Consider the following 11916-nt stretch of genomic DNA (forward strand, 5'->3'; position numbering starts at 1 on the left):
TTCCAAAAAATCTGATTATAAATTAGCTTTAATAAGTAACACTTAAAACAATAAGACTTGTATACTGGATTGTAAATTTGGTAAATATTTTATAACTTTCTATTATTTGAAAATGTTTCATTGTTGTGAAGAATGGTAGTTTTGCATGTTTAGAAGATACCTTAAAAGTCAAGAAATAAATTAATGTTTATGTGTAATATAGTGTTTTTTAAAAGGCTTTTCACTGTAGCACAGGGAGAAAAAAACAATAATAATTTAATTTTTAATCACTATAAGAAAAGATGAAATTCTCCCTTTTTTTAAAACTTTTCATGCTTGTTCCTGGATCAGAAGGTATTATTTGATTTCAATATGTTTTTTTCAATTTCTGAAGGCTTCAGCAATCGTAACTTTTCTGTCTTAGAGTATTAAAAAGAAACGTTGGAGCAAAGTTTTTAAAAAATCGCTAAAAACACATGAAATTTTCCATTTTTTCAAATTTTTAGGCTCGTTGCGAGATCGGAAGATATTATCCGACTTTAAAAATTTTTGTTTTGTTTTGTAATCCTTCACCAATCGCAACTTTTCTGCACTATTACAATTCGAAAATAAAAACTTTGTTTTTTTCGTTCCACCCTAATATATATATATATATATATATATATATATATATATATATATATATATATATATATATATATATATATATATATATATATATATATATATATATATATATATATATATATATATATATATATATATATATATCGCTTGGAATTTTTTCCTTTTCTTCTTTTTTTTTCTTTCTCTTCTCTTCTCTTTTCTTTTTCTCTCTTTTTTTTTGAGACTAACTTTTCGGAGGGGGGGGGGGTTTGTCCCCAAAACCCCCCCTTAGCTACGCCCCTGCATTTTGCTTCAAAAGCAACGAGTGACTCATGTCGTTTTTTTTTAAATATGGATTCTACTTGACACTGAGTACATGTTTGGAGAAAAATGTGTTGGCTCACTCCTGGCTTTTAGATCAAAGGTTAATTAAAAATGCTATTTTTTAAAACTTTTTCTGCCTTGTAGGTGTTCAGATATCCGCTAAAGTCTAGAGTGATCCTCGAAAATGCAGAGGTGTGAAAATTATTAGAATAATTGTGATTTTTTTAAAGTATTTCTTGAATAATTTTGTATATACTTGCAATAATTCATGAAGAATAATTTGTTTTGTTATTCCAATCATTTTTTCACTCCTTTAGAGTAGTTCTGGGGACATTACTTTGTTAAATGTTCGCATTTATAAAATAGAAAACATTTAATTTAAAGTAATGAAATTGTTCGCATTGCCTAAAGAATGTGTTTGATTAACAATTCAATTTAAAACAAAATTTAAAAACGGTCTGCTTACTGCGCGAGTATTTTATATTCTTTCCTTGAGTTGGCATCAGTATTATTTACAGCTTAAAGCAATTCTTTTCGCAGCTTTATTTAGTTTATAATCGGTAGCTTTTTTTCCCTTTTGTTAAGGAACTATTGCGTGACCATGAGTGAAGCAAGTGATATTTTTCCAAGAAAACTAACTGCTACAACGTGTCTCTTCCAAAAAAAAAAAAATCCCTAAAGTCAACAAGAAATTGCTAAAAAACTGAAAACTTTACAAGAATCTGTGTGTAGAATAAAAATATCTTTAAAATTCAAATGTAAAAATTAATTCCAGAGTAGACAAACGCAGTAGGAAACTAAATTTATTGAAAAAACTGGAAGGAAATTAATTCATGTTGTCAAAACTAATAGAAAAAGAACTGATCATAAAAATCTCTCTATAAGCGTATGGAGTAAATATGTGATTCTTCTATTCGTAGAAAGCTCATCTCAGTTGAACTCAGTCCTCGTACAGAGGGCTAAAACCAGATTTGCCATGGCAAAGCGACTTGCTTGGGCAAAAATTGTGCATAATGTGTAAGTAATTGGAGCAAGGTGAGAAACATTACTTTTCCTTTAATTATTCACATTAAAAAAAAAAAAAATCCAGTAGTACAGTCTTTTTCCTAAAATTAAATTTATTGCATACTTGCCTACGGATTCAGAACTGTTTATAAATGTGGCTAAAATTTTCTTTGTGAGAATATTTCCCAATAAATTACATGCCATTAAGGTACTTTTTTTATCTTTTTGGCATAATTTTCTGATAAATCAATGCTTAAAATACCAAAAACAAAGCAGTCAGTATGTCAGGAGAAGTACCAGTACAGTGTTTTCCTGATTTGCATTACACAAACGGTTGAACATCCCACCCAAGTTATGGATTGGAGCGTAATTTCAGCTCAGGGTGCTGGATGTTTAAGCAGTGTAAAAGGCATGAGGGACCCAATACCAGCACGCATAAGTGCTTGAACAAAGGTTTTAGTGAAAAGTTTGGTTTCCAAATGGAGATTTCATATTCATGCATGATGGTCAGCATGCTGTGTCTTGAATCTGTGAGCAAACTTTTGAATGAAAAAAAAAATATATAAAAACACTTTCATGGCATGGAAACAGTCCAGATATGAACCCAATAGACCAATATTTGAACCATTGTAAAGAAAAAATCAAAGAAATAGCGCTTCACAAAAAAGAATTATCTGTCAGAAGGACTTATTCAAATTTGGCTCTATGAGGAGGAAATACAAATTAATTGCTAAAAACTTATAAAAAGAATGCCAAGACGAATCGAATCTTTAATAAAACATAAGAGGATGCCTCCTCAATATTAAATGTATCAATATTGTTAAAATAAAGTATTATTTCTTTGATATAATAAGATTTTACTATAAAGTTCACAATTATTCTTTTAATTTTCACACCTCTGTAAGTATAGGGTTAATTACTCACTATAGTATAGCACTCATGAAAACATACAACAGCAAGGGTTACTCTTGGTTTTAGCAGCTCAACGATCCCTAAGTTGATGATTTTCAAAAAAAAAAAAAAAAGGTCAAGTTTTAAACGGGGTCAATAAGTTTGAGACACAGCTGTAGTTCTATCCCATGTGGTGTAGTTTTAGGTTCAGGCTAGAGAATCAGTAAGAATTTAAAGGAAGTCCGTTGAATAAAAAAAATGCATGTCCCCCCCCCCCCCCCTTCTGATGCGAAATAATCATTTTTCTTCAACTAAAATGCGTAAACACCTTTTCAAAAAAAAAAAAAAAAAACTATTAAAGTCTCTTTGGAAATGTTCGAAGTAAGTACACAAGAAGAACCCACCGCTAGAGGGAGCGATCGTCGACGCATGCTCCGCAGTAACTATGTTTCAGTCTCTGTGTAGATCTCGTTAAGAAAACCTAATGTAAATACTCGTGTGTATAAATATAGTTGTTTATGTTTCTAATTTGTTCAATTATTGTGCTCACACCCCGCATGTCACCCGTAGAGAAATTTAAAACTATTCGCCAAAACACACACAAAGATAGCCGTCTACGGCGACCAACTGGTTCGTCTTTCTATGTAAGCATAGCAGCCCCATAGGGGTGGGGGAGGTGTAACTTCAATGCCTATTTGTCTGAAAATAACAAAAAGCACGTCCACTTTTATGTGAATGATTTATTTTTTCAAAGTCGGGGGGGGGGGCATTTATCACTCGTTGATGTTCTGTAAATACGAGTCTATCTATCTCTTACAGACCATCTACCTATATCAACCTCTATTTATCTATCGATCTATTTATACGACCTATGCAATATGCGTATCTACTTCTGAAGGTAATTAACAATACTTTTCTATGTACACTGCTCGACATTGAAAATGCAACACCAAGAAGTAGTCAGAAAGTGATAAAATTTGGAAAAAAGACAGAGATAGCAAGGAATAAAAAATTATCTTAATTTCAAAATGATAGGCAGAATACAGAGCGAGAACGGCGTCGGCCGAGGCCTTCGAGATAGGGAAGGCCATCCAACTAGCAAATGACGTCATCGTTCGTCGATCCACAATGTTATTGGGAAATGAGCACTTCGATTAGTATTTTGGTTTAATTAAACTATTTGGTTTATTTATTATTGTCTTCTATTATTTTAGTAGCATTAAAAGTTCTACTTTTTCATTTGAAAACATAAAAAGGAACCGATAATCATACATTAAAAAATACACTGAGCTTAATTCATAGTATTTTACATAAAAACATTTATAAGTCTTACAAAGTATTCAAATAACTAAACACGATTTTATTTTACAATCATGTTAAAACGAAGTGATAAATAAACACAGTTTTATTTTTCAAACTAATCGCATTTTAACTACTTGTATATTGTATTGAAACATTAACTCTTAAGAAGTATTCAAATAAATAAATGAACTTTCATTTTACAATTACATCAAAACAAAAAATAATTTTACCATTGTATTTGAAGAAGAATTAAATGAAATTTTAAAAAAATAAATAAACATTTTTACTTAAGTAAGTGGAAAACATGACTGCAATATGTTTCAAAAACATAACATCAAATTAAAGTACATAATACCAGATTATTAATGTTAACTTAGCTGAACAAATTTATGCTTTTAAAAACACATGAATGCTTGGGTGCCATCCCCCAAAGTAAACGCTGCTCTACCTCTTTCAATTATGAAAACTTCAAGAAAAATACCCCAAAAAACATCTCCCCCATCTCCCTTAAAATTTCAAGGGCACAGTCATTTAACTACAGCCGTTGAAAAGCTATCATTACTATGAGACTATGATTCAGATCCCCCCCCCCTTCGGTGGCCACTCTCTAAAAATTACACAGGAATTCAACTTGAAAAACGTTAATTAAAGAAAAAATAATACAACATCTGAATACTGTATGTTGTATCAAAAAAATGTATTCAATATCTAAGCAGCCTTTTTTTTTTTTGAATTTGGCTACTTTTCCATTTTCAGCTTTTTCTGCTGCTAATGATTCTTGTGGGGGAGCTTCAGTAGTTCATCATTTTAGGCTTTTGAAAAATTATTTTAAAAAGCACTAATTGATGACAAAGTAACCGTTTTCAAAAAACTTTTCATAGAATGACCATTTTAGCAACTTTCTTCAATACTTAAAACCTCATATATGTTAAATTTAGATCAACATTTTGCTGAGTATGCTCTTTTAGGAATTCAGTGTGACAGTTTTGTGACAGGGGGAAGGGAGGGTATAACAAGAAGTGTGACATCACGCGTTGTTTATAACAATATGCTCATGTTGAACAGCGTTACATGTAACAAGGAGGGGGGGCGGAGGGATTTGTTCGAAATTTTGCAACATACTTTATGGGCAGCCCCTTAATTCAATTTATGTTACAGTTTCAGAGTTCCTGAAAGCTTATTAACAGAAAATCCAAGGAGTTCAAAAAATATGTAGTTCAAGACATTTTGCCCTTTTTAAGCATAAACAAACAAGCATGGAGCATTTGGCAAAAACACGTTGCGTATCCACTGCTCAAAAGTAATATTTCGTAAGCCCAGAAATTATGAATACCTTTAACTCAACCACATTTTGTGCATAAATATCATAAAACTTAAAGACAATGGTGGAAAAAAAAAAACATATATATATTTTTTAATTTACGCACAGAACCAGCTTGTTTGAATAACATTGCAGGGGCGTAGTTGGGGGGAAATGTTTGAGTATCGAACCCACGACCTCCGGCGTTCAAAGCTAATCTTCTACCTCGGAACTACGGAAGCCCATCAAGGAATGTTTTTAGATCAAAATAACACATGCTAGCGTATGAAATAATTTAATCGAAACCGAAAATATAAGATTAGTTCAGTTAAAAGCCTGTTTTAATAAACTTGTTTACATACATATTAACTGAATATCAACACCAAGTTACGTTGCTTCTGATAGCAACAAGTATATTTGCAGAAAATTTTTACATATGTATATTGTCAGCTTGGAAAATCCATTTCGAATAAATGCGTGTACAAGGTTGAAAAAATAAAGAAATAAAAAGTTGCAAGTTAACTATTTCAAATATTGAAGCAGTACGCTGAAATTACAAATTACAGGCAAAGATATTAGAAAGGAAACTGACAATTGTTTGTGTAATGAAGGAAAAATTAAGTAACCTTAACTGCATGAACTCGAAAGCAAAAAATGTAAATTTGTTTATCTGAGAAAAGTACTTACCTCCGAACTTTAAAATATATTCCATGAGGAGCCCAATTTTTTTTTCGCATGCAGATTGTTCGGAAGCGGAAATCTCGCTGACTCACTTTCTCACTTTCACTCAAACATTTACAAAACTTATATTATATATATATATATTTCAATTGCTTCTACACTCCAGTACGTGGAAAGGATGAGATAAATCCAACAGTATTGTATTCAAAAATATGCATCCGAAACTACATATTTCCTATTTCATCTATTTCAGCCAGAGCACTACTGTTTACTGGTAAAACGCACGGCTTTCAAAGTTTCGCGCCAAGTTCATAGATCGACGACTGGTGGCGTAACGAAGCGGGGGGGGGGGGAGAGAAGTTGTCTGGGCCTGTTATCACGTGGGTCTCGCGTCGGCTCAGTACGATGTAGGACCACCGCGGACAGCGATACACGAAGAAACACGTCTAGGCGTAGAGTCAATAAGGGTGCGGATGGTGTCCAGAGGGATGACTCTCCATTCCCTTTCAACCATTTGCCACAGTTCGTCTTCTGAACGAGGCAGGGACAGAGTCTGCAAACGGCGTCCAATCACATCCCACACATGTTCGATTGGTGACAGGTCAGGAGAGTATGTTGACCAGGGAAGCATATGTGAGCCTTGGAGAGCATGTTGGCAGATGCGAGCACTGTGTGGTCGGGTGTTATCCTGCTGAAAAATTGCATTAGGTCGCCCTTGAAGGTAAGGGATTGCCACCGGCCGCAGCACATTATCCAAGTATCGTTGGGCTGTCATAGTGCCCTGAATATGAACTAGAAGTGATGTGGAATTGTACGCAATTGCGCCCCAAACTATTATGCCACGTTTTCGTGCGGTGGGACGTTCCTCAGTTACTGCCGGACCGGATTAGATCTGTCTCCACGTCGAAGCCACACACGTATGCGGCGACTAACTGGATAAACAGAAGCGGGGTTCATCTGAGAACACGACATTTCGCCATTCTGTCATCCACGTCGCTCTAATCTGGCACCATACTAAACATTGCTGTCTATGTTGTAGGGTCAATGGCAATTTTCTTAGCGGACACCGTGATTGCAGACCACGCGCGACCAAACGACGGGAAATGGTTTCTGGTTGACGCGGGAACATTCAGGGTATGTGCACCTGCATCAGGGCACCTGCTGCAGAATCGCGGAACAAGTGACCTGCGGGTCTGATCACCGCCGTCTCGACTCAAGGCCACGCTTCTGAAAGCGGAAGGGGCTACTACGTCATCAGGAGGGGGCGAGTTTTTTTCCATTCGCGGTTCACGACGCGAAGCAAATATCTTCCAGTGCACGTTGTTTTGTAAAGGAATGGTTGTTGGACCGGCAATGTTAACCAACTCGATGCTGTGATAGTAAAGGAACTCAATAGGTAAGAATCAACATATCTTTCTGTATTCTTATTGCAAATTTAAAAGATAGTAAAAGAAATGTGAAGGGAATGTTCTGAATTTGATTTATAGGCATGTTTTCCCGAGCCAAATGCCGTAACAGCTAACCCTAACGCGAATCGTAACGTCTGTATGTATTTAAACGATAGCAACGCTATGTTTTTAAAGTACTATACTTCTTTGAGAATACATTTTGTTTAGTTACTGCTAGTAAAATTTCAGGAATATATTGTATCATTATCTTTGCATCGTGTAAAAATAGTTTGTATGACTTTGCAAATGTTTTGCTTTACAGCGTGAAAAATAAACATCAACAAACATTTTATTGAAAAACTATTGCAAAAAACAAAATGATAGTGTGAGTAAAAAGCAAAGCAAAAGGAAATTAGCGGCATTAAACAGTGAGCAGGGAAAATAACTTTAGAATTAAATTTAATATCAAAAAAATTTAGAATTTTTTTTTCACTTTCCTTTGTGCTAAAAGTACTTTATATTTTAAAATTTTCTTTTTCACCTTTTTTTAATTCTTTCTCAAGGAAAAGTATAAAGCCTCTGTCATAAATATACTGGAATTCTTTTATTTTTTAGAGTTTTGCAGTATTATTTTATTTACTTATATAGGTATTTGATTAACTGTTTAATCGACTTGACTAAGACATGTATTACTTCATGCATTACAAAAAATAATATTTCGGTGGTTTTCTCTAGCATTAACATGTCTTTTCATATTGCAGTTATTTCGCTTAAAACAAGCACCTTATGTAATTAAAGGACAAACTATTAGTAAATTTCCAAAACATATTTTTTTTCCTGTAATATTTCAAAATAAGATGCAATTTTCAACAGTGATTTTTAAAATTGTGAAACCGATGTGTGACGTATGAGAACCAAAAGAGTGTAGTGAATTTTTTAGTAAATTCTAATTTAAATAAGAAATAAAAATTGTGTTAATATGAACTATTGACTTTGTCTGAAAAGATATACTAATGTTTTTGTTCTACTTGCATGCTGAATTCTATTGTGAGCTATGTAAATATTTTTAAAAACAATGTGTCAAATAATTCTTTTTTTTTCACAAATGGTTATGTATTACTGATGTTCTGTACGAAATAAAAATGTAGTCTTGAATTTTTGTTTTTATTTTAACCTGCAAAAAGTGTCTAGCATATTCACACGAAGAAAAATCAGAATGATTTTGCACTTTAAATCAAGAAGCTTTGAATCTTTCATTCCACTGTCTTCTAATTATTAAGAAAGATTCATGAAAACAAAAGTTTGATGTTGTATCATTTAAAATATTTTATAACATTATTTAAAGAGTTAAAGGGAAATACTTGTACAACTAATAAGCATCAAAATGTTTGAATTATTTTTACTTCTACCACAATAGATTTTTTTTTTTGAAAACATTTAACATTGAAATATTTCCAAAATTAATTTAAGAATAGTTTTATATAATTTAAGAAAGAAAACAAAACAGTGAAGTTATGTAGAAAAGTTACATCTAGCGCTCAATACTTCTCGCGAGTTTACTAACGTTCGCCCCTTGGTGATGACGTCACAGACCAGCCGTGCGGCCTTGACTCGAGACGGCAGTGGTCTGATACAGCTTGTCGGTGGATGCGTCGATCCACGCGTTCTGACGTCACTCTGGCTGCCACTGCACCCCTCAATCTTACCACATTTCGTTGTTCCAATCATCTTCGGCACAGCCAATGCACCGTGCTCGCATCCATGTGGGTATCAGCTACGATTTGACGTACGGACCAACCTCCCCTTCTCAGTCCGATCACCATACCTCTCGTAAAATCGTCTATCTGCTGGAAGTGCCTTCGTTGACGGCGGCCTGGCATTCTCTCGTGCTACACGTATCCTCCAAAACAATAACAAAATTTCTTCGATAATTTTCCAGTCGGAAATAACGACACGAATATTGCCCATTCTGCAAGTTCCTTCCCTTATATCTTACTTCACGTGCGTCGGAGAGCTGCACATCTTCCCTTATATCTTACTTTACATGCGTCGGAGAGCTGCGCATTTCACATCATTTACATAACTCAGTGATGTACATCTACCCTAAAATTTGCATAAATTTCCAAACACTCCTTCTTGCTGTTGCATTTTCAATGTCGAGCAGTGTATGTAAAACAAAGATCATTCAAAAAACAAAGCGCTTTATATATTTAATTTAAAAAGCTCCAAAAAAAAAAAAAAAAAAAAAAAAAAAACTCCCTAAGCTCCGTAGTGTTTAAAAGATTTTAAAAAATCTCACTTCTTTTATTGAATCAAATGCACACAAATATGTAACGTTAAATAACAACAGTAAACCGTCGGCGGGGGGGGGGGAGGAAGAAATGAATAAAATTCCTAAATGGAAATTTAAAAAAAAAAAACACAAAAGCACGCGCTCATCACGTGGCCATGATGTCATTTCCATAACGTAATTACCATCCTAAATTGAAGATAGACAAAACATCGGCTATGCTTGGAAGTCGTGCGTACTTCCGCATTAAAAAAATTGTAAAAAAAAATAACTATTGCGTATTTTTGAAAACTTTTTTTTTTTCTGAAGAAGGTGAAACGGCTTTACTATTACATAAAATATTAAACCCAGGAAAAAATGCGAAACAAAAGTTTCTTTCAAAAATTCATAAAAATTACAAAAATTCCTCTATCTGCCAAAACTTTTTTCATCATCCTTAAAAATAAATTTCCTATACCAATATAATACCAAAGAATATTTTTCTGTCGCAATTAGAGTTCGGGATCTGTGGGTTAAAAAGTACTAAAAACTGCTAAAAATCATATAAAACATTGAATAACTTTTTTTCTAATTAAAATATCAATGTAAATTATTACCTATAGCCTTCCTCAAAAAATTGACTATTCAACACAAAAAGAATTTTTCAATTCGAACAGATAGTTCTTGAGATTAGTGCGTTCAAACAAACAAACAAACTCTTCAGCTTTATATTATTACCATATATAATAAACTCTTTTAATTACATGGTATCAAAGTTGATAACTTGAAGGGAAAAAAAAGGGTCAAAATTATAGGTGAAAAGTCACTCTTAAAGCCATGAGTCAGTAACTTTGAGTAACAGCTGTAAGTATAATCGAGTCTCGACTTACGCGAGGGATGCGTAAGTTGAAATTTCGCGTTGTGGAACAAGGTATGTGTAATAACTTTTATAAACATACTCAATTATTTTCGACAGTTGTAAACAGCACTTCAAATTGTCAAAAACCATTTCTTAACTACAAATTACTGTTTCTTACATAAAATACTGAATTTTTATTTGTATTTGAAAAAAAGCGTTTTATTTCACAAAAAATACTGCTACGATGCTCAAAATCAATGATCAGTAGGAAAGAAAGACATAAATTAAACCAGTAGAGTACTTACAGTATTCACTATAGTTGTAATGTACAGTAGATCCAGTAATGATATTTGTAACTTAAAAAAGTGAAGATGATGATGTTTATGCTGTGTTTGATCAAAACGTTATTCTTATAGTTAAACACACAATGCACAATTGCTTCACTTGTTATTTTATGAAGTTTCCATCTGTGGCAACATCCCTCTTCCAGGTTTCTTAAATTCACAATACAAGAGCAGTTTCCATTTTCATAATTTTTGAATTTTGCTTAGATACTACTCGGTGAACTTTTACGGATTTCCTTTTTTTGACTTTTAATTGTATAATATGGAAGATTCACTCATACCTAATTGTCGTGCTATCTTCGACGCATTTTAAAGTTGTTCAAGCACATAAAATCTTTCGCTTTTCTTTAATTGTTGGAATTTTTCTCTTTTTTCTTTTCTACCTTCACAAACTTTAGATGAACCAGCCCTTGTAGGAGTAATTATATTTCATGAACTTTCATAGCATTTAGAATGAAAAAAATAAATGGAAAATAAGTAGTTGTTTGTGTATAATCGATGTTCATACTAGTACGGTGCTGGAACTTCCGCCCAGTGATGTTAAAGGGATGAAGGTCCATTCACCAAAAATACATTTTTAGTAGCCAATAACAAAGGCGATACTTACACATCGTGATTCCCTTTCGAAAATTTTCGTGTTGCGGGCGAGAAATTCGCGTTAGGTCTAAAATTCTTTACTGGTAAAAGAAATCGCGTTATAGCCATTTCGCGTAAGTCGGATCGCGTTGTAGCGGGAGTCGACTGTACTCCACATGGTGTAATTTTAGACTCGGGTCAAAAACCCATGTAATCTAATAAACTTCCTTAGTTAAATGGTCACAGAAATGACGATTTCAATATAGAAGATAAGTTTCAAGATCAACTATTCTGTATGTCATAATTCAAAAATTTTGAGACACAGCTGTAATTATACTCCAAGTGATGTTTTAGGCCCAGATTTCATATTAATAACACTTGTAAGGCTTTTA

Source organism: Uloborus diversus, chromosome 2, assembly GCF_026930045.1.
Source record: "Uloborus diversus isolate 005 chromosome 2, Udiv.v.3.1, whole genome shotgun sequence".
Lineage (NCBI taxonomy): Eukaryota > Metazoa > Arthropoda > Arachnida > Araneae > Uloboridae > Uloborus > Uloborus diversus.